The following is a 22,804-nucleotide window of genomic DNA, read 5'->3' on the forward strand; positions in this document are numbered from 1 at the left end:
TTTATCTATTTTTCCATTTATTTGAATATAACCTTCCTCAAGAAACTGAGCAGTTAAAAACCAGCCAGCCTGAGACAATTTGCCAATTTGACCTAGTTTATAATTAAAAGTAATTCACATTTAGAGGGGTTCTGTCCAGTCTTCATGCTTATAAAACCACATCTGAATGAAACTAATGTCATTTAGAAGTAAGGTACAACATCAGCAGTCTGGGCACAGGATAGATAGCAGATGCATTATATACTGTTCCTCTGAGGACTCAGAGAAAGAGCAGGGCAGGAGAGAAAGGGCAGGTTTCCAGCTGCCCTGCCACACGTCTAAACACCAAAAGCAGACAGTGAGATGCTTCTACCTCCCAAGTGCAATTACTGCACTCCATGCTCCCTGCCCAACCTGGGCTCTTACTCATACAGTAGGCCTTCTGCTCTGGAGGTCTTCTTGCATCCTGGGCTGTGAATGGTCAAGTTTCTGAAGGCCTAGCCAAGCTGCCTGCTGTAGTGAAGAAAGCCACTTTGGCATGTAGCTCAGGGGAGTGGCCTGATCATGCTTGCATGGGAAGCATAGCTCATAATGGACTCATGTCGAGTCAACATTTTGATTTTCTAACCCAACTTTCCACATAAAAAAAGGGTAACAATTCATCTACACCAGAGACCAAGCATAGTGAGTAAAAACCTTGACAAGAAACTAGTCAGAAGAAGAGACTGAGTGGCCACCGTGACCTTACAGAGAGTTTTGAGGACAGTCTGGCCTGTTGCTGCTCTCCTGCTTCCTGTTTCAGCTGTCAGTCAAGGCAGCTCCACCCCAGCCCAGCCCCTCAAATTGCTTCTGAGGGTTCTCACTTGCCTTATTCCTTTTATGCTCTCTTCCCTCCTCTTTCTGCTCCTCCTCCTCCTCCTTTCCTCCTACCACCCCTTTTAAGTTTGGCTATGCAACATCAGGTTTGACAGAGACAGAGAGACTTAAGGACCTTTAATTGAAGGAGCTTGATTTTCCTTTGAGACCAAATAGCTCATTCTTGCCTTTTTCAGATCCTATAAGAGTAAAAAGTGAGAGGTCAGCTCTGTATCGCCATGGCAACCCCACACAGTTTGGTCCTGGAGCAGATGAAGGGGGTGACAATAGCAGAGATGATCCCCATTTCTTTAGCATTCTTCCTCTTTCTGCATTACACCTAGGTATGTGAAAAGAAGTACATTATTTTACAAAATTGAGGTTATTACTATATGGCTGTTAATTTGTCTGCATCTGAGTTTTGTCCTCTGGTGTTGTCTCCTGATTTGTACATAAGAGTATCTCAGCCTTCATCTGTGTCCACAGGACCTTGAGTTATAAGTGTTAGCTCATCCAGGACCCAACCGGGACAAACTCGTCCTCCCATTCCAGGATTTCCCCACTAGCTTCAGAGTTGGAACATTGATGAAGAAAGGCTCTATTGTGAGGACAGGTAGAAGTCTTGCATAGAGAGAGGCCAAGCTTCACCCATAATAACTCCAGGAAATTAGTTTGGAAAAAAACCGAGATATTATTTCCAATTCCATCCAGGGACTAAATTAGCAAATGAAAACTATGAATGTGCTGTAAATGCCAGATTCAACTCTGCAGCAAGAACCTTGGTCTCAGCAGGAAGGAATGGTCTGACCTGGGCTGCAGTCCACCCATCCCCAATGCACCACCACACACACCATACACATTGCTATGTGGTGTGTTGTTTCTGTGCTTCTGACCATCCCAGCAATCTCTTGAGGCAGGTAGTTTGTTTAAACTTGGTTTTCACAAAATAGGGAAAAGGAGAGGAGGAGGCAACTTGCCCAAGGGCCACAGATTCTGAAGTAGGCATGCTCTACCCTTGCTTCCTGCGGCCTCTCTCCAGACTCCGTAATATCATCCAGATGCAGGAGTAATAACTTTACGTCGGGAATCAGGAGTTTGTGCTTCTGCTCATTAGCTTATTCATTTAGTTGCAGTGAAACGATCAACTGCCTGCTATGATTCTCGTGCAGTTCCAGGTGCTTAAGAGACTAATCCAGAGATGCTGACAAGGCTAAGAACGGAGCCTGAATGGCTTGAATCTCAGCGGTGAACATGGGACAGACATTCAGTGGGACCCAGTCTCTACTTTCTCATATGCAAGCAGTAGAGAGCACATTTCCTAAGCGGAGCTCTGGGCTCTCATCAATAGGGCCTGAACAAACAGAATCTCTCAACCCCTGTCTTCTTCCACTTCATGTTGCCCCAGAGTTCCTTTTCTACCTGAATTCAAGCTAACAGTCTTCGCTCTCATGGCAACCAGGCTCGTTGCCAAGCTGTATCTGCCTAGACCACAGGCAGCCAAGGAGCCCTGTGAAGGTAGAAGTCTTCCACTCAAGACTGGGGGTAGGGTGGGGTGGGGAGGCTTCAGAATAGCGAGTCAGGAACAATGAGCTGAGGTTACTTACCTCACAGGTCACAAAGAGATCATCTGAAAGAGGCTTGCCTCATGCCCCCTGCCCTTTCTCCCCCTGTTCTTTTTTTCCTGAGATGAGACAGGGTCTTATGTATCCCCAGCTAGTCTGTAGTTCCCAGGGCAGTCCAGAATGACTTTGAAATTCTGTGCCTCCTTCTTACATATCTCAAGTGCTAGAATTATATGTATGTACCACCGTTCTCAGTTTTATGCAGTTCTGGAAACTCAGACCCAGGGCTTTGTGCATACCAGGCCAAGAACTCTACCAACTGAATTATAGCCCAAGTCCTCACTCCCCTTTCATGGCATTTGGTGTTGGCTCTGAGTCTGGGGTGATCGATCTCTTCACTGTCTGGACAGGCATCAAAAGTTTGTGTGGCTTGAAGTTCTCCCACGTTCCTTCTCAGGGTAAGGTTCAAAGCCAGTGTTGACTTAACTGGGCTTTATAAATCCAAATCAGAGCTGTCCTTGAAGGACTTGATAAGGTTGTATCAGCTGAATGACAACTGCTCAATTTTCAGAAAGAAAAGATACCACCATGGTAAGAAAATCTTGCAGTTTAATATAGTGCTGGTTATGAAAACAAAGAAGTAATGCAGGCTATGTAAAGGATGATTTGAATCAATGAAATGATTTACTTCAACAGCAATAAAATCCTCAATCATTTTCAGAGCACACTGGTCGGGAAATGCCACCTTAGTACAGTGGAGTTCAGAGTCAAGTTTCTAGTCACAAAAACCCTACTCTGGAGCTTTATCTGCCATTCACTCGCCTCTACTCTCCCTCGGCCTCCGACGAACACCGTTGGCTGCCACTGCACACACAGCCTGTCGCTCCTTTGGAAGAAGGTCAAACTCACACCTGAATAGGATAAAAAGAGGATATGGGAAAGGAAAGAACACCTTGTGCAGGGAAAGCCAAATGGAAATCTAGTCAGAGTTCAAACCCCATCTCAGCACTTTGTGAAGCTGGCTTCCGTGCCCTCTCAGCACGACATTGTTTTGTATCTCTTTATGGCATCTTGTTGTTCTCTTCGCATCTGTCTGCCAACCTGCCATTCCTTCTCACTAAGACATTGTTTACCACAAGGCAATCAAGATGTCTGTCTGTCTTTCCATAAGATCACCTTTGGTTTTTTCATGAGGAGATACAGAATTTAGGAGGTGGTGAAAGAATAATCCCTGCCTTAGGCAAAGGGAGGAGCCTGGGATTGGCAGCCATAGGAGCCTGGAACTTCCTGCATTCCTGGTAGATACAGCCTCATAATGAGGGCTTCCGGGAAATGCATCCTGGGAAGAAAATTATGAAAGAATGAATGTTTCAGGCTATGAGAAAGGGACTGTAGAGCTTACACTTGGATGAAGATTGGGGCTAGAGGAAGACCAAAGTGCTTGGTAAGAGCATGTCAATACTTTTGAAAATGGATAATTGTATTGAGTAGATGAAGGCTACACAAACCAAAGACTTACTAAAACAATCTGTCATGGAATATCATCTAACCATTTAGAAAATGCTGATTAAATGTCTGTCATATGCCTGTCTCCACTCAAGTCTGGGAGGATGTGCTGTGCAATGGCATGAGCATGAGGCTGAGTTTATGAACATAGACAAATAAGCAGACAATAAATACCCAAATGAGCAGCACAACAGCACACAAATCAGCCCATGTAAGCTATGAAGGAGAGAGCTGCAGAGCACAGAGATAATGGGACAGTCAAGGAAATGGTAGGACTGACATCTGTGGCAAGGAATTTCGAAGTTTATTCCAAATGCAATAGGATGTACTTGGAGAGTATTAAAAGAAAGATGAATGCAGAGTGACTTGTATGAGACCCTGTGACTTGCTGTGGAGAAGGGTGTGGAGGACTCAAGGAGACATAGGGAAAATACTGTGTAGTCAGATACAGCCTAGCCTGGAAGAAGCATTCGCTATGGATGCAGATGTTCTAGAGGTAGAGAAAATGGAGAAGTAACTTATTTGGGAAACCTATCTTTGAAGGCAGAATTTTTAAGGTCATAGTCCGTGATTATTTGAGTGATTATTTGATCAAGGGACTTGGAGAGAAGATTATCTTTGATTTGTATATTCATGACCTCAAGGTGATTATGTTAAGCTTGACTGATAGAAAAAAACACTCATCAGATGTTTTGCCATAGTGATCAACTTTCCTGAGCATATTAGCTTAACTAAAGAAGAACTTCATTTGCCTTGTACTATCAGGAAGTGGTTGACTCATTTTACTGCCATAGCCCCAAGGTGATGTCAAAATACTGGAGCTAAGTACACAGTAAAGGAAAACTGTCACTGAATAACAGCCAGGAAGCAGAGATACCAACAGGAAGGAACCAGGGAAGGAGCTACCCCTCAAAGACACACTCCTCATTCCTCCAACTAGTCCCTCTCCTGAGAGATAATTAATGAACTTGTCCCCTTTATCATTTAAGCACCCCTCAATGGTGTCACCAAGTCATCAGCACATGAACCTTTAGAGGACATTTATATTCAAACATAAATCAAGACAACTTGACAAAGACTCCAGAATATACAGGCAATTTTTACTATAATATGTCATGAAAATGTAGAAACCATACTGTATGCTCATTAGGTTAAGGAAATGTTGTTGTGGGATATTGCTGATGCTCTTTCTGTCACTGACTATTATGTTAAATACTCATTGTACTTTCTGTATTTCCTATTTTTAAAAGAATAAGCAGTAATACTTTTATGAGCTAAAAAGGTCTGCTTTCAGTCATTATTGGGGAGGTAATACTTCTTCAACATTCTCCTTCTTAATTGGTTTAACTCAGTTTCATATTTGTTTCTTGGGCATTTGGAGAAAAGTACACCTTAACAGGTTAGAAAAATGTATAGAGATTTTGGAATAAATAATGAATGAGTTCCCTGTTGGAGAAATACTCTGAAAGACAGTAATGTCTGCTCTTTGAACTCAGGCCAATGGTTTCATAATTTAACATAAATGAACTAACCAATACAGGTGCACACACGTGTGTGTGCACACAAGACCCATAGACACATAGAAAGGGGACAGATGTTGAAAATAGGTTTCTTAAACTTTCTATCTTCACATTATCTTTTGAGATACAAACTTTAAATGAAATCAGAGTTCACTGGCTGGTTGGTAAACAAGCTGGCCACAGAGCTCGTGGGATCTGCTTGTCTCTGTCCTGCCCCCACCCCTTGTGCTATGGATATAGTGGACAGGACCCTGCCTAACATTTGCATGGATGCTGAGGCTGCAAACCAAATTCCTCACTTTTGTGTGGCAGGCACTTTAGTGGACTAAGCTATGTGTGGTCTTGAATAAGATAGGACCCGGCTCTCTGGAGACGGAAGTGCCTGATGACTTCCCTACTATAGCCATCCCAAACAGGCTCAGAGTCTCCATGTTGAAGTTAGCCCTGCTGTAGTCATGAGTCCTGGGAACCAACTTTAATGCACTCAACAACTTAGAGATAATCTACTCCCATGAGCCTGTTTTGGTTATGTTCCCTCTCAGCTTTTCCAGCTTCATTATTGACGTCATGTCCCCCTTTCTGCATTATTTGGGAAGCTGAAAAATACCATTTTACCATCTCCACCTTGTTTCCTGCAAATGATGGGAAAATTGAAGAACAATATGGTGTGAAAAACTAACATCATGGTAGGAAAGAAGGAACAGAGTGAAGTCATTTTGGGTGCTTAGAGGTAGCATTTGCCTTTGTAATGAAAACTTTATTTCCACCTTTGGATGTTTAGCCAGTATTTAAGCTCTGTGAGCCATCAAATAAAAAACAACAGAAAAGAGAAAAGAAGCATTTGGGCAGAAGGGCTATGAGTGAAGAGCTTGCCCTGTATATGTGAATTCCTCTGTACGATTCTCCAGCTTCTCCAGCACACATGCACATCTCTTGACACCTTTCCTTCTCCCAGTGCCCAGGCAACACTTTGGTGTTCCCATTCTGTATTTTCTCCCTGTAGCCTATGCAAATTTTACTACGGTTTCTTCTGCTACATATGGAATTGGTCTCTATTAGTCTCATCCTTGCCCTTTAGAACTTAGAGAAGAATTTGGTGAATGAACTTCTTCCTGGAGAGACACCAACAGGTCTCTTTTTTCAGAGAAGGCACCAATGACACACCAAAGTATGTGTCCACTGAAGTCCAGTTTGGGACATCAATGATTTATTGGCTTAGTTACAGGGCATGGGTGACCCCAAGAAGCCCTACCCCAACATGAATAGAGAAGCCATAGATGTTTCCCTTTGGTCAAACTTCTACACACTATATATATTTAAGCACCAGCCTTACTTAGAAGGCCACATGCAAGGAGGACATAAAATTATGTACAGTTATTTGGGGGATTCAGAAGTAGGTGGCTAAAATTTCAGATAGCGGTCCAAAGAAACTCCCATACACCACCCTTTGTGAGAGAATGTTGACATTCTTTAGATTCTCTCGTATGTAGCCATAGCTGAGTAAAATGATGACCATGAAACTCAGAGAATTATGCAGTACAAAGGAATCTAATTCATATTTTTAATTAATTTATATTACGGGTATGGGTGGTTTTGGCTGCATATATGTTTGTGCACCCTGTTAATGCACAATGCCTACAGAAGTCAGAAGAGAATATTGGATCCTCTTCAACTAGAATTATAAACTTGGAAAATACCATGTGGGTTTCGGCAAAGGACCTCTGGAAGAGCAGCCAGATGGCTCTTAACAGCTGAGCCATCTATCCGACCCCTCTAATTTTTTATGTCTCCAGAACTTGACATGCAATGCATATACTAAGTGTTCAATTTATACTTACTAAGTAAATGAACCCCAACTACTGGATTCCAGTATTCCTCTTATGTTAACATTTGTGCTTTATTTTTATTTGTTTATGTTTATCACTATCCATCAATATTAGAACTTTCTATTGACATTCTTTGTTTAACTAATATCAGAATCATATTGGATTTCCAAAGGGAGGGAAATTGACTTGAACACAGTCCTCAGATTTAGTTAATTTTGAACATCTAACATCTTTTTTTTGTCTCAGTTGGTACTAAGCTTTTACAGACTCTTGCTTGAGAAGTATTCAGAAGCCCGTAAGCCTGGTGGATAAGATCCATGCAGACTTCCTGCCCACGAGCATACTCAATCTAGAAGATATGGGTCATGAAAGCCTGGCATGGAGTTCTTGTAAGTATGATACAAATAGGATTCTCTGATAAGTCTTACACTTACTTGACTGCCATTTCTACATTCCCAAAATTTGCCAGTGCTGGTGTTGGGTCCCCATCACACAAAGAGTACATCAGAGTCACAGCCTATTATGCTTACTATAAGGCAGAAATCATCATAAGAGAACCATATACAATTGGCTGTCTTGGAGCATTTCCAGTATTTTAGTACTAAACACATGCATCCATGGTCATGGCATGCCCAAGAAGAAACGAGGAAATATGTTTGGTTTTGACTTTTTTCTTTTCTTTATTTTTGTAGTGGGCATTGAAATTTGGGTGTCTTATGCATATTAGGCAATTGTTCTACCACTAAACTACATCCCAGCCCTGACTTTGAGATTTTTAAGAAAAAAAAAAAAAAGAATTTTCCAGACAACCCTGACAAGTCAATTGAATGAAGGCTGCTCTTACTAAAGAATTTAAGACAGCATTTGAGCAATGGGGAGGTCTTCCCAATTTTGAAGAAGGGGACTGATCTGCTTAGGATTGTTGCAAAAAGGGTCACTGCAAAGTGAAATTTCTGAACTAAGGAAAGAAAGAACAGTCCTCTCAACTACATGGCATACTAGTGTGTCTGCAAAACATTTGCTTCTAAAAAAGAAATTATCAGATGGTCCTGCTATGCATGTAGGCTGTCCAGGGAGAAGTCACAGATATTAGGATGTCCTGTGCTAGCAAGAGAAAAGATGCCTTTGCCTTGGCTACCTCTTTGCGACTGAAGTCCCACAGAGGAAGTTCTGGGGGTCAGGAACGTTTGGAACCCAGAAGTTACTTTGTTGCTGTTCTCTTGAGGCATGAGATGAGTTCTAACATTCCAAGGGGATTAGATCCATTTATAAATATAACCAAAACATATTTCTCCTTGGTTTCCAGCAGGGTATCAGAAAAATTAATGCCCAAAGGAGAAAATTGATCTGTTCTTAGTTCTGCTTTTTTCATTTTCTGTTTCCAGGCCAAACAGCTTAGGATCTGACTCAGTCAGAACAAGATTATACTGGTAAGTTAGTTTAGAGATGCCTTGGGACATGACGGAAACATGCTCATTGAATTAGACTGAATTTCTTCTTAAAATTAGTACACTCTTGGGTGAAGCATTTGACACAGTTTTCTTCCAAACTGAGATCAGGAGGACACTGTAGAGAGAAGACATGACATCCCAAACATCTTTGATGATTTCTTCACTCTACCCAAGATGTGTGCAACTTCAAGTGTAGTTCTGATTTTTTTCTAAAGGATTCCTGCAGCCTTAATTCATATTTGAGTCACTTAGAATGACACACAGAGAAACAGAGACACAGGTCCCAGCTGAATTGTCAAATAAACTGATTATGGGTTTGACCCAGGCACCAGGCGATCCATACATTTGCACTGGAAAAAGGAGTTCCTCTGGGGAAGTTGACCAGGTGAGCTGATGCAAGTAATGAAAGAAAAACATCACTAAAAGAAGGCCTCCTGCCCAGCAGTCAATGGCAAACACGGAAAGGACTCTGTTATTTGTAGGTTTTTTTTGATCTTATAATTCTGTCTCTGTCTCTGTCTCTCTGTCTCTCTGTCTCTCTCAGTTTCTGCTTCTGTATTTTTATGAGATTTCTCTGTGTGCAGATGTGTGTTTCTCCATCTATATATCTTTGTTGTGTTTTGTCTTTGGCTCTTTTTCTGTTTGTTTTGTCCTATTCTAGTTTGTTTCTATTTTATATAATTCTATCATCATCATCATCTTCTTCATCATCATCAACAACAGCAACAACAACATCATCATCATTTAGGTGCATGTTTGTTTCCTGATGAAAGAGTAAAAGAAAGGTGTAGATTTGGGTGGAGTGAGGGGGTAGGGAGGAGCTGGAAGAAGTTAGGGGAGAGAAAACTAATCAGAAAAATCTATTTTCATTGAAAAAAAGAAGAAAAATTAGAATAAAAGAAAAAGAAGATATCATACTCAGGTGAGTAACTGTGCCAAGAGTTCCTTGTGGGGTGAAAAACAAGTTTTCAGGATAATCTATAAAGATCAATGGTTGCACAATATGCTCCTATCTCCCTCTCTTTGAAAGAGAAAGGTACTAGAGGGTTTGGATGATCAGAATCTTGCCATAGAGGCTGACAACTTGAAATTTGGTGGAGGATCCAAGAAGTAAATGCAGGTATTCTACTAAAGAAAGCCAACATGATCAACAGATTTTTTTTTGAACATTAAAACCTAATTCATCTTAAACACAATTATACATGGGACAACTTTGTCTTTGGGGTTCTAACTTAACTATAACGTCTGTTAAAAGATGTCAGCCAGAGCGTGCAAAGGAAGAAGCAAATAAGGCTTTTGTAGAAATATGTCCTGATTGTCCTCAGGCATTCAATTCTAGTCAGGGTGGTATGCAGTGATAGCACCTAGATAATCTCATAAGACATTTCACATGCAATACTGATGACAGGTTTATGTACAGAACTGTTGAAAGGTCCTTTGTCAACTTTCTAAAAATGTGGCGAAAAAAGTCTTTTAGGAAGCTATAGAACTTATTGAAATTCAAGAGGTAACTTTGACCTTGGGGCTTCCTTAACAGGAATGAATAAGAACATCCCATGGCTCAGAGGTTCCCTGGGTTGTGCTTCAGAAACAATGTACAACACACAGAATCTAAGACTTTCTTTTAAGCTCAAGAACTGAGGTCAGCAACCTTTGTTCTGTAAGTGTCCAGATAGTGAATATTTTAGGCTTTGCAAGCCCCAGGGACAGCACCACCACTGTACAACTCTATCCACTATGGACGCAGAAAGCAGCAGTAGCTACTAACACAATGGCCATATTCCTATCTTGTTCCTCTCTATTTTCACAAAGAGGTCCTGAACCACTCACTGATTTGGCCAGTGGACCACAGTGAGCTGAACTCAGCTGTAGAATATTAGAAGGGCGCAGGTTAACAAAAGAAGTCAGGCAGCCACTCAACAAATATCCAGACAGTGAACAATGAACAATACGTGTTACAGAAAGTTCAGTCTAAAATCAAGTTTTAATGAGGACAGAGGCTGAAACACAGGAGTTGAGATGCTGAAGGAGCTGGACAAAGACATGAGTTAATAAATCATGCTTCTGAGGAAGGAATCCTTGAAGGAGAGGCAGATTACCTAGACTGCCTCCTTTCCTAACTCTCTGAAGATGTTGCTAGTCATCTTCCACACCACTCAAACACAGTGGGCCATGATCCTCCGAAGCACCTGTACAGGCTCTGGAAAGCAACAGCTGGTCACACTGTTTCCCAAGCAAACTCCAATCCCACTGCTCCTCTCAGAGGATAAATGGGAGTTCAGTTCACAGCAAGGACAGAAGACATCATGCAGTGCCGGGACCTTGTGCAAGGAGTGACATGCTGGAATGCAGAGATGAGCATGGTGCTTACAGATCAGGAAGATGTCATTCAAACAAGAGTATGGAATCCAGATCAAGAAGGATAGAGGGCAGTAAGGCCGTCCGGGCCACATTCAGGGTCTCAGATGTCATAGTAAACTCTCAGGCTATTTCATTCCTGGAGTGACGATCTTATTTGGGAAGATCTTATTTGGGACTATAATAGAAGAGCTGGATGAAAAGTAATAAGGTAAAGTCTGTGGAGAAGAGGGTGAGGACCAAAGACAAAGGTCAGAGCACTGCTAGTGCAGAGAACAGGACATCAGTTCCTAGCATCCATGTTGGCTATCTCACAACTACCTAGAAGGCCACCGTTAGGTAGCACTGAAACTTTCAGCCTCTGTGGGCACTTACACACATGGGTACATACCCCCTCCCATACACACACAATTGAAAAATAAATAAAAATATGGACGTGGGAGAATTAGCGGGTGGGCAAGGGAAAAGTGTTTTAAAGCCAGTGGAACAACTGGTGGGTATAAAGATTTGTCTTAAGAATAGAGAAGTAGGGATCAAAAGGAGGACACAGGTGGCTTTTTTTTTTCTTTCTGGTTTTAATTAAAGGCACAGAGATTATCATTCTTGACTGTGGAATCTGATACCGGTTAAAGAGGGGGTAAATGGGACCGTGTTCCGATAGTAAATAATGGACATTTTGCACTCTAGGATGATGAGACCTACCCAAAAGAAAGAGACATAATGAAGCCAACACCAACTGTCCTAGTCCGAACAAAACCTTGAAAATCTGTGCAAAGCAGAAGTTTGGATAAAAGGCAACATCAGCTTTGGAAGCTGGGGGAAACCTCCGCTGATTTTAATTTGTAATTCCCCCTGCTTTATACGGCAGCCGTGGATTCGAGTAAAAAAAAAAAAATCCGCATCCCTCCCGTTGGCTCATTAGCACTGAAGGATCTGATCTTTAAAAGTAAAATTGGGAAATTTCGACACAGATGGGGATGCCTTGATTACACAGGAAGGCTGCGACTGCACAGTCAGCAACAGGTGCTGCTGCATTCGTAGAACCCCGTGCTTCAAAAGACTAGCTGAGCCTCCTGAATGGCCGGCGGATAACAATTTGAGCTGATTGCAAACTCCCGATCTTGTTTTCCTCCCATCTCCCTCTAATATTGAACAACTTGGGGGTACTATTTCCTTTCCAGCCAGTTTATAAAAGTTGCCAGCATATTTCAGTCCAGCTACTCTCTTTTTTGGCTGTATTTGGATCTCTTTGTAACTCAGGTCTCTGACACGTACTGATCATCCTCCAACTAACAAGAGAGAACTTTCTTCCAGATACTTGCTGGAAGCATGATCACTTTTCATGATCTGGAAATGGGTGACCTTTCATTGAAGGGGAATAAAATAAGATAAAAAAAAAAAAAAGAACTGGTAGAATGATCTACTTATGGGCTGCTAAGATAGTTCATTGGATAAAGAAACCTGCTGTCAAGCCTGAGGGTGTGAAATAGATGTCTGGGACCCACATGGCAGAAGGGGGGAAGGGGAACCTGCACCTTGCTCTTTTAGCTTCTAACGGTTGCCATGGCAGGTGGACAGAGCCCACTCTCTGCCATGCCTCCAGGCATGACACTTCCGGAGAACCCTGCTATACCACTCCTGGGCATATATCCAGAGGATTCTTCAGCATGCAATAAGGACACATGCTCCACTATGTTCATAGCAGCCCTATTTGTAGTAGCCAGAAGCTGGAAAGAACCCAGGTGTCCCTCAATGGAGGAATGGATACAAAAAATGTGGTATATTTACACAATGGAATACTATTCAGCCATTAGAAACAATGAATTCATGAAATTCTTAGGCAAATGGATGGAGCTGGAGAACATCATACTAAGTGAGGTAACCCAGTCTCAAAAGATCAATCATGGTATGCACTCACTAACAAGTGGATATTAGCCTAGAAACTTTGAATACCCAAGACATAATCCACATATTAAATGAGGTCCAAAAAGAACGGAGGAGTGGCCCCTGGTTCTGGAAAGACTCAGTGCAACAGTATAGGGGAGTACCAGAACAGGGAAGTGGGAAGGAGTAGATAGAGGAACAGTGGGAGGGAAGAGGGCTTATGGGACTTGCGGGGAATGGGGACCCAGAAAAGGGGAAATCATTTGAAATGTAAATAAAAGAATACATCGAATAAAAAAAAAAGAAAAAAAGTTGACAAATTCAGAAAGGCAGGTAGCGGTTTCTCTCATACGTATACTAAGAGGTATGTCAGTCCATACAAACATGAGTAGAGATAATCAGGTTACATGCATTGAATGCAAAGAATGCCGGGTAGGAAGCAGTGTTGCAGGTGTGGAATTCTAAGTAATAGCAGTCCTCTTCCATGAAACATACCCCTGAGACCCAAGAGTCTCCACCACCAGTGACTGTCTGGTTTGCATTGTAAAAAAAAAAAATGTGTGTGTGTTTGTGTGTGTGTGGAGGTACATGTGGAGGTGGGGGGTGGGAGAGAGAGAGAGAGGCAGCAAGAGAGAGAGAGAGAGAGAGAGAGAGAGAGAGAGAGAGAGAGAGAGACTGGGCCTCAAATGCAGAGTTTTAAGCCACTATGCAAGTGTTCCAACAGTGTACTACAAAGCATTCTTTTAAAAATTACTTTAAGGTAAGGTCTTATTGTGTAGCACAGACTGACTTCAGACTTGTGACACTTCTGCCTCAGTCTCCAGCATTCTAGGATCATAGACGTTTTCCACCACACCAAGTGAAGAATTCTCCCATAATGCACTTTTCATAGACTTATCTAGAACAAAATAAGAAATACGTTCCTTAGACCTTAACTTTAATTTGGATATGGCTTATCACTATATCAAGTTGATGGGTTTGATAGACACTTTTTCCTTGAGCTTTGAAAGTTTATCATGCATACAAAATTAGTCCCTGAGCCCCTAACCACAAATTAAATCACCTGTCAACTGAGACATCTACTGCACAACTCCACCACCCTCCTTCAAACTCCCCAAAATACCTTACACATACAACTTTCAAACTAGGCTATCTTGGGAAAGCCACCAATCTCTCTTCAACAAAATTCCCTCATGTATAAAATGAAGATGTTTTAAATATATAACTTCAAGACTACCGGAAGTAGGGAAAATCACATGTAAAATGAACCGGTGCCTGGTGTAGAGTCAGCAAGCAATAAACGCAAAGTATGACAATGTTTGAGAAGGTTGGTAGCCAGGAGCCAACTCTTCTCTGCAGACCTTCCGGGTGTGCTAACTGGATTCAGCTGATCGCTGTTTCCTGAATGCACATCTGCTTTGAGGACATAGAGCTAACTGGTCAATGATCGCTTCTGTAGGAAAACCAGGGCCTAATGCTCTTGTTCTTTGCTGGTGACCTTACCTTCAATGACCTCCTTAGCTCCCCATTTCCCACTTAGACCCATTAACAGGATGTGCTGCAATATGCTGCTTGTCATCTGTTTCAAAGACACCGTTCGAGGGTGCAGGTACACCAGATGGATAGACCTAGTGTGACTAATTATTGTGTATTTGCCTTTAATTATTATCATTTATTACCAGAGGAAAGACAATAGAGGGTCTCTGACTGAGAAGAAAATGTTGGCAGCAGGGAAGTTTTTCCTGAAACCTCACTGAGTACAGAGGGAAGTTTTCTGTCCTAGTGACAGTGCATTTGCATATGCATACATGAGCCTCACACACATTTTACAGAAGGACATACAAGTTGATTCTCTTTAATACTTAATCAAGCTGATTTCAATAGATATCTATAGTGTTTTAAAATTTTTCAAAAGAATTTTGCTTAAGTATCTACAAGCACTTTCCTAGTATTTTGTAGAACAATCCTCAGAAATAATTAGCCAACAAATGCATGATGACAATTGAAATGTAGCAAAGGAAAGCAGGCCTAAATAGAAAAAAAAATCCATGTTTTAAATAATGTGTGTTTCAGAAAGAGCCTCATCAGTTTGACTTTGATTTTCTTTTTATTATAAAATCACATGCTGTAAATGACTCATTATTCTCAACTACAATAGATAGTTTCAAAATTATGAAAGGTTTTTAATTTTTTATTTTATAACGTTTAATTATGTGTACATGTGTTTTTATGCATGCGTCTGTGTCGTTGTGTGCCATGTGTTTAAGGGTGCCTCGGGGTGGGAGGAGAGGCATTGGATCCCCTGGAGCTGGATTTGCAGGCAGTTGGAAGCTGCCCAACATGTGTGCTGGGAATGGAACTTGGGGCCCTCTGCTAGAGCAATAAATGTTCTTAGCAGCTGAACTATCTCTCCTGCCGTGAAAGGAAAGGTTTTAACCATAAAGTCAGAGAACCAGTTTATGAAACCACTGTGTGAGGAACTTCTAGGGAGGCAAAGTTTATATTTGAGTTAACTTTTATGTAAGCAAATAGTACACATTTTAATAGAACTTAAAACCTTAATCTTGATATACCCAAGCCATAAAACAACTACGGGTTTTTCTTTGTGTGCAGGAATGCATTGGAAGAAGTCTTAAGCAGAAAAATTAGTGTCTGTCATAGCATGAAACTTACATTTGACAAGAGTTTTTTTTTCTTTTGTTTTGATTTGTTTTATTTTCTTGCTTTGTTTTGTTTTTGTTTTTGATTTTGTTTTTTTCTTCTGTTATTTCCCTTTTTATTTAATAAATAGGTTCTTTTTTATCAAAACTGTGTTGTTGAGTGTTATTTTGGGAACCAGTAACAATGGGCAGCATCTAACAATATATTTCCACTCAAAGTCAATCCTTTCAAAGACCTTGAGTCTGCAGTTTTCTCTTCTCCTGGAACCTAAACAATATATACAAAAGAATAAGGTTCCTGTCTATAGTAAATGCAGGGACTAAAAAATGGAGCAGAGAATGAAAAAAAAAAAAAGGCCATCCAGAGACTGCCCCACCTAGGGATTCATCCCATCTGCAGACACCAAACCCCAACACTATTGCTGATGCCAAGAAACACTTGCTGACAGGAGCCTGGTATGGCTGTTCCCTGAGATGTTCTACCAGCACCTGTCCAATACAGATGCAGATACTCTCAGTCAACCGTCAGCCTGAACATGGGGGACTTCAATGGAAGAGTTAGGGGAAGAACTGAAGGAGCTGAATGGGATTGCAACCCAATAGGAAGAACAATATCAACTAACCGGATCACCCATAGCTCCCAGAGACTAAACCACCAACCAAAAAAGAACACATGGAGGGATCCATGGCTCCAGTTACATATGTAGCAGAGGATTATCTTATCTGGCATCAATGGGAGGAGAGGTCCTTGGTCCTGAGGAGGCTTGATGCCCCAGTGTAGGGAGATCCTAGAACAGTGAAGTGGGAGTAAGTGAGTGGGTAGAGAAGCAACCTCATAGAGGCAAAGTGGGGGGGACATAGTATGGGGAGGTTGCAGAAGGGAAACCGAGTAGGGGTATATCAGTTGAAATATAAATGAATGAAATGATTATCTGCAGCAGGGGAGAGAGGACCCTGGTGATGCCAGAGGGGCTATTTCTGCAATGAAACTAAGACAAAGGGCAGCCAGCCATAATGGAGCCTGATGTATCTGTTGGGTAGGAGGGAGGAGAGTTGGGTAGGAGAGATAGACTGTGCACCTGTGTGCCTACCAATGTGTTATTTCCTACCCATGTGTGGCAGGTACTTGAAGGGTTTTGTTTGTTTGATGGGAAGTTTCTTAGCTCAGCATCATTTTCCATATTTAAGAAACATTTTCTTTTGCTCCTTCATTTCTACAAACATAGTAAAGCTAATAATTATAACAGAAAGAAGCTTTCATTTCAGAACATAAACCTCTGGTAGAAGACAAGAAAGCAAATACTTGCATTCCGTTGCTGTCTGGGTCTAACCATACTGCAGGAGCTCAGACTCAGCTGGGTTTTATGCTTCTGAGTAATGCATCCAAACATGTCACTCATCCCAGATCAGCAGACACTCCTCTCTACTTCCTTCTGCAGTCTTCTTTTGAGTCATCGCTGGTATTCAAGTAATTCTTCCCTCAAGTGAAGTAGAATTGGTCATTCTTCATGGTAGCCTCAGCAATCTTAACAATAGGAATACACAGAGATGCATAGAAAGTTACCCATGTTACTTTTCCCATCTCACAAATCAAGGTTAGTCTCTTCTAAAACACAAGACATATCCATCACCAAACAGGGGATCAAGAAGATTTCAACATCAGATTTGGTTTTTGCTGTGATAAAATACATATGTAATCCAATGACTGGATCACAACTTGACTCAAACTCTGGCTTACTATGCTAATACTATAGCAGGAAGTGGTACTATTCTTTGTTTCAAACCAATATTAGAATATGAAATTAAAATACCTGTGTTCTATCAGGGATGGGAAATTTTGTGAACCACTGCTTCATCCTTTCTTTCTGGGATCATATTTACCAATATGTTCACCTTCTGAGTGTCTGTTTGTTGAAGTCAATGATGTGTGAAAAGAGAAAATAGTGTATCTTCTTTGGATTAAAACATCTACATGGGGGTTACTACCTCTCCATCTCTTACACCACCTTGTATCCACAAGAAATCTCCAAAGACAATCATTTATCAGGATAAAAGCAGCTAGTTCGACCTGTATACAAAAAGACCCAAAATGATCTTAAATGATTTAAGTGAAGACCCAGTATTCACTCAAGATACTGGATTGTTCTGCTATCACTGGTCTAAAACTTAGCCCATTTTGTTGAATGTTATATAGCATGGTTCATGCAGCACCAGCCAGAGAGTTCAACTTGTTTTCTATTCTCCTTCTAATTAGTGGTCTGACCGTGGGTAGGTAAGTTATTAAAAACCAACCAAATCATTCATCTGCCATGGAAACATATTGGTGATGGAGTGGGAAAGATGGCACACTGTGTTACTTAACTGGAAAAAGAAGATGATGTTCCTCTGACTACAAGGTTCTCAGATGGATTTTCTCTAACGGACAGCCTTGGACAGGTGATAAGATGGCCCAAGGACTGGGCCTCTGGCTCTCTCACTGACTCACATAGCAACTTCACTCCAATTGTGCAGAATATAAGGCTATATAGACATTTTGATGCTTAATTAAAAGTTTCCTTAATAAAGAAAACATTTGAAAACCTGTGGGTATAGTGACCTCTAAGTTTCTGTTCAAATCTTTAACTCCCCTGCTATGTAATCTTCTTTTTTTTAATGAGAGTCCATGTTGCACAATTCATCCAATGAAGTAAAGTCCTGTGATTTCTATCTACCAAGGGAAGGTAGTGAAGTAAACCTACTCCAGACATTCTTGAATGTATTTTCATTTGTAACCTATTTAATAACATACTCTATTTAACAATGAGGAAAATGAAGATCATCAGAAGAAAATTCTATCTTGGAAGAGATAGAGACAGGATTTAGACCAGCTCTATGGGCAGGAAGCCTTCTGTACCCTGAATTGTTGCTCATATCTGTGATATATTATAATGTCTGAGCATCTTGTAAAGTAACAGAGAGTTTCATAGAAGTTGAAATAACCCCCAATCCATTCTTGCCAGTCTCCTTGTGAGATCCTTTGGAAACAACAGTTTTCCTTGACCAATAGTTCCAGGGAATCACAGGAGCTTCACATAGCTTCTGTGCTATTACTGAAAGAGCAGAACCCTAGTTCCTGGACCTTTTTTTTCCAATAATAATAGCTAGAGCTTGATAGTGAGCAGTGTACATGGGAATGCATTCGCATACACAGTCATCTGAAGGCCTGAGACCACATTCACCCACTGGACACTGAGGTGAACTCAAAAACATGCCACTAACAGTCAGTTAATAAGAACCATTAAAAATGATTGGGGTGGGGATTTCTCATTTTTCTATCCATCACCAGTCATATAAAATCAGAGCAGGAGAGATGGGAGTGCTCAGTGAAAGGTAGTACATACCAAATGTCTAATGGATGCATGATACTGTCATCAAAACTGGAAATAGAAAACAACCGACTCTAGAGATCCATTATGTGCAGAACAGCCATTTATTTTTGCAGCACATGCTGATGCAAGGACCTACCAAATACTAGCCACTCTTTAGGCCTCAGATCAAATGAAAATTTTCTCTTCTATCTCTGAAACCATCCATGAATCTGAAACTCAGTTTCAAAAGCTATCAATGTTTCTGAAATATGTTCCCATCAGACTAATCAGCATGAATATATATATTTGAACAACTAGAACAAAATCCATGGACATCTCCTGTCCAAGGGTTTCCATATTGATTCCTATGTACTAGTGATAATGTTGAAGTTGTTCATTCCATAAAGAAATTGAACATCTGCTGTGTGCTACCATTGAAGAATTTGAAAAGTATGATCCCAGCCAGACGTTGCACCCAGTATTATTAGTACATATTTCAATATGAAATATAAGAATGCACAAATAAAACACAATTTTACTGTATTTTACAAGCTAATAAACATTATATGGTTGTAACTCTCAGAAGTCAATGAGATGACTTTAAACATGTAAGATTTTGGGGGTGAAAGAATGAGTGTTGACATAATTCCTTAACAATTTAGACTATTCACTTAAGAGTAGCTAATGAATGCATTGCTACCCACCAGATACTTACTGAGATTGCACCAGATGAGAAGCATCATGTAAAGATTTAGATAAACAAGAGAATAAAATTGGTCCTGTTTCAGTTATCATTTACATTCTGATAGATAAGAAAAGCATTTAAACTACCACAAACTCATGTTAGGAGTGTTTTTGAGTCCTAGGCATAAAGTGCTGTGGAAATACATGTTGAGGGAAAATTACTTTACAGAAGGAGTGGAGAAGATCCACACGGGTATTGGTGTTGCAAAGGATTTAATGTGTATTGAAATATCAAATAATAATTTGTGCACCTGTATTCTCTAGCACGAGTAAAAGGAGCAATCACAGAAGAGAAGAAGGAATGGACGTCACTTAAAACTACTGGGTGTTTAGGATTAAGGCCACTTTGACAGCAACCTTGCAAGTCCTTTTCTTTTTTTAGGAGAACCTCATCTACATGGACCCATCTTGAGCTTTCACAGGATCACCAAGGAAACCCACTAGACAAAAGGCTGATCACAGTCCCAAGCAGTCAAGATATGGAGAAGATAAAAAGAAAGTTTAGAATTCAGGGTGAGAGCCTGCACAGAGAGAATTCAGCTATGTTCAATGATGAAATTTTTCTCCCTGCAAGTTGAAGAGGAAGACATGGTGTGATGACCACCTCATCCTGAAGAGGAGAATATGGAATGTTGGAAAAACACAGGAAGGACAACTTAAGAGATCAGAAGTGAGGGTGCTTTGGTGCTCTGAGAAAGGGAATAAAATACTCACAGGAGCAATAAAGGAAACAAAGTGTGGAGCTGAAACTGAAGTAAAGGCCACCCAGAGACTGCCTTACATGGGCATTCATCCTATAAACAGTCACCAAACTCTGACACTACTATGGACGACAAGAAGTGTATACCAAAAGGAGCATGCCATGGTTGTCTCCAGAGGGGCCCTACAAGAGCCTTAAAAATGCAGAGGCAGATGCTAGCTGCCAACCATTGGTCTGGGCATGGGCTCACCAATGGAGGAGTTGGTGGGTAGTCGGGAGGAGCTGAAGGGGTTTGCAAACCCATGGGAAGAACAATGATATCGGCTACCAGATGCCCCAGAACTCCCAGGGACTAAACCATCAACCAAGGGGTACACATGGTCCCAGCCAAAAATGTAGCAGAGGAATGCCTTGCTGGGCATCAGTGGGAGGAGTGGTCCTTGGTCAGGTGAAGGCTCAATAGATGCCCCAACAAAGGGAAATCAAGGTGGGGGAGGTGGGAGTGGGTTGGGTGGAGGAGCATATATGTGGAGGCAGGGGGTGGGAGGAGGGGTTGGGGGTCTTTGGGGAGGGGGGAAATCGGGAAAGGTTTTACAATTGGCCATGTAAATGGAGATGATATTCAATAAATAACAAAAAAGAAAAAGAAAAAAAAAAGATCAGAATGACTGTCATGGCTGAAGTGAGAACCAGAATCTAGGTGTTCAGCTTCCAATCTGGCACCAGTCCATTTCTTAACTTACTATTAAGTGTTCTTGGAATAAAGCACTTAAATGAAATATTACTTAAAACATAGTCTTACATTGAAATACAGATGTGTATATATGAAGGCTGTAGATACAAAGCATTTTGGGGCTTTTCATAAAATTTAGCATAGAGATCAAGAGTTTATCTGAGGGGTACAGTACATTTTTAGCTTGCGTGTGAATCTGAGTTTTAGCCCTGTGACTTCAAAGATACAATCAATCTTTATCATGTAAAATATATATGAAAATTGAGAGATGAAATTTAGAATTCTTAAGATATTTGAGTTTTATGTTGCGTATATATACATATATACATATATACATATATATGACATATGCAATGCATCTGTCTTAAGTTGACATAATGATTAAAGCATAACCTTAGGAAGGCAAATTACCTCTTGAGCTATCCAGAGTCTTGAAGTTATTTTAGTCCGTAAGCTTTTTAAGGAAGTTCAACCAAAGCCTTCGTATTCTGCAGTATTTTGGAGATACATAGTCATATGTATATATACATGTATGTACATGCTGTACATCTACATATACTTATGTTTATACAATTCATAATGACGTGGTAGTTTTTTTCTCCACGTCTCCCTATGAATCTTCACCTAAGTTTTTCTTGACTTCTCAACAACATTGGACACTTCATATAAAAAAGGATTTATTAGTATAAACTAACATAAGCCTCGGGTTTCCAAAGGAAAAATATTTCTAAAATCTGCAATTAATGTCTTAATAGAGAGAGGGAACATGGTATACAGCTTGCTTATTTAGTCCTATCAACACTTTTATTTGGAGGGTGGTGAGTCTCTCTGAACAATTTCATCTCGGGGACAGGCTTGTTTTGGAATCTGAATAGAAGCTTCCTGAAAATATTATTTTTGGAAAACTGGTACTAATTGAAAGTCAACAGCAATAATGTCAGACTGTCATCAGAAGCATAGAGTCATAGGAAAGAGCAGAGTTTAGAAAACTGAGCCAAAGCATCTGGTGGCTTTCTTAGTATGTGGGAATGGTCCCCACCATCTGAGGGCCAGCAATGGTGCCTTGTAGAATCATCCATATCTGCTCAATATTTTTAACTGTGCATCCTTATCATCTTGCTTCTTGATTGCCTTCATTCTTATTATTAATTCAAGCTGAGACATGCTTTTTAATCTTGAGTTTGTGGAAACAAGATAAAGACATAGTACTTAAATCTTTATAGGGTGTCATCCTAGGTAGGGAAGGTATGGATTTGCAGCCATGAAATTCAGCCTGTGCATCTAGACAAGGTATTAAGGGACTTTCTTGATGTGGTATAATCTGGCCACATGATACTATAGAAGAAAGACTGAAAGGGATGACTGTAATGGTCTTAGAATAAAGGCCCCACAATTCTCTCTGAGAACTGATATTACTAGTCTCAAGCTCTAAGAACACAGCAAGATTTTCAGCCTACAATGAGAAGAGGAAAGAGGAGGTGATATGGTCAGATTTAGCTCCATAAGGTCATGAGTTTGGAGGTTTCTTATGGATAACTTAGTGCCTTCTCTTGTAGAGCTGAAGGAGTAAGCCTTTACAGTAAGATCAGCAGTGTTAGAAAGTGGGTCCTGAATAGAGTATAGTAAATCAGGACGTCTCCTGTGAGCAGAGGACATAGCTCATATTGAGTACTGGGGGG

This window comes from Apodemus sylvaticus, chromosome 1 (assembly GCF_947179515.1).
Source record: "Apodemus sylvaticus chromosome 1, mApoSyl1.1, whole genome shotgun sequence".
Classification (NCBI taxonomy): Eukaryota; Metazoa; Chordata; class Mammalia; order Rodentia; family Muridae; genus Apodemus; species Apodemus sylvaticus.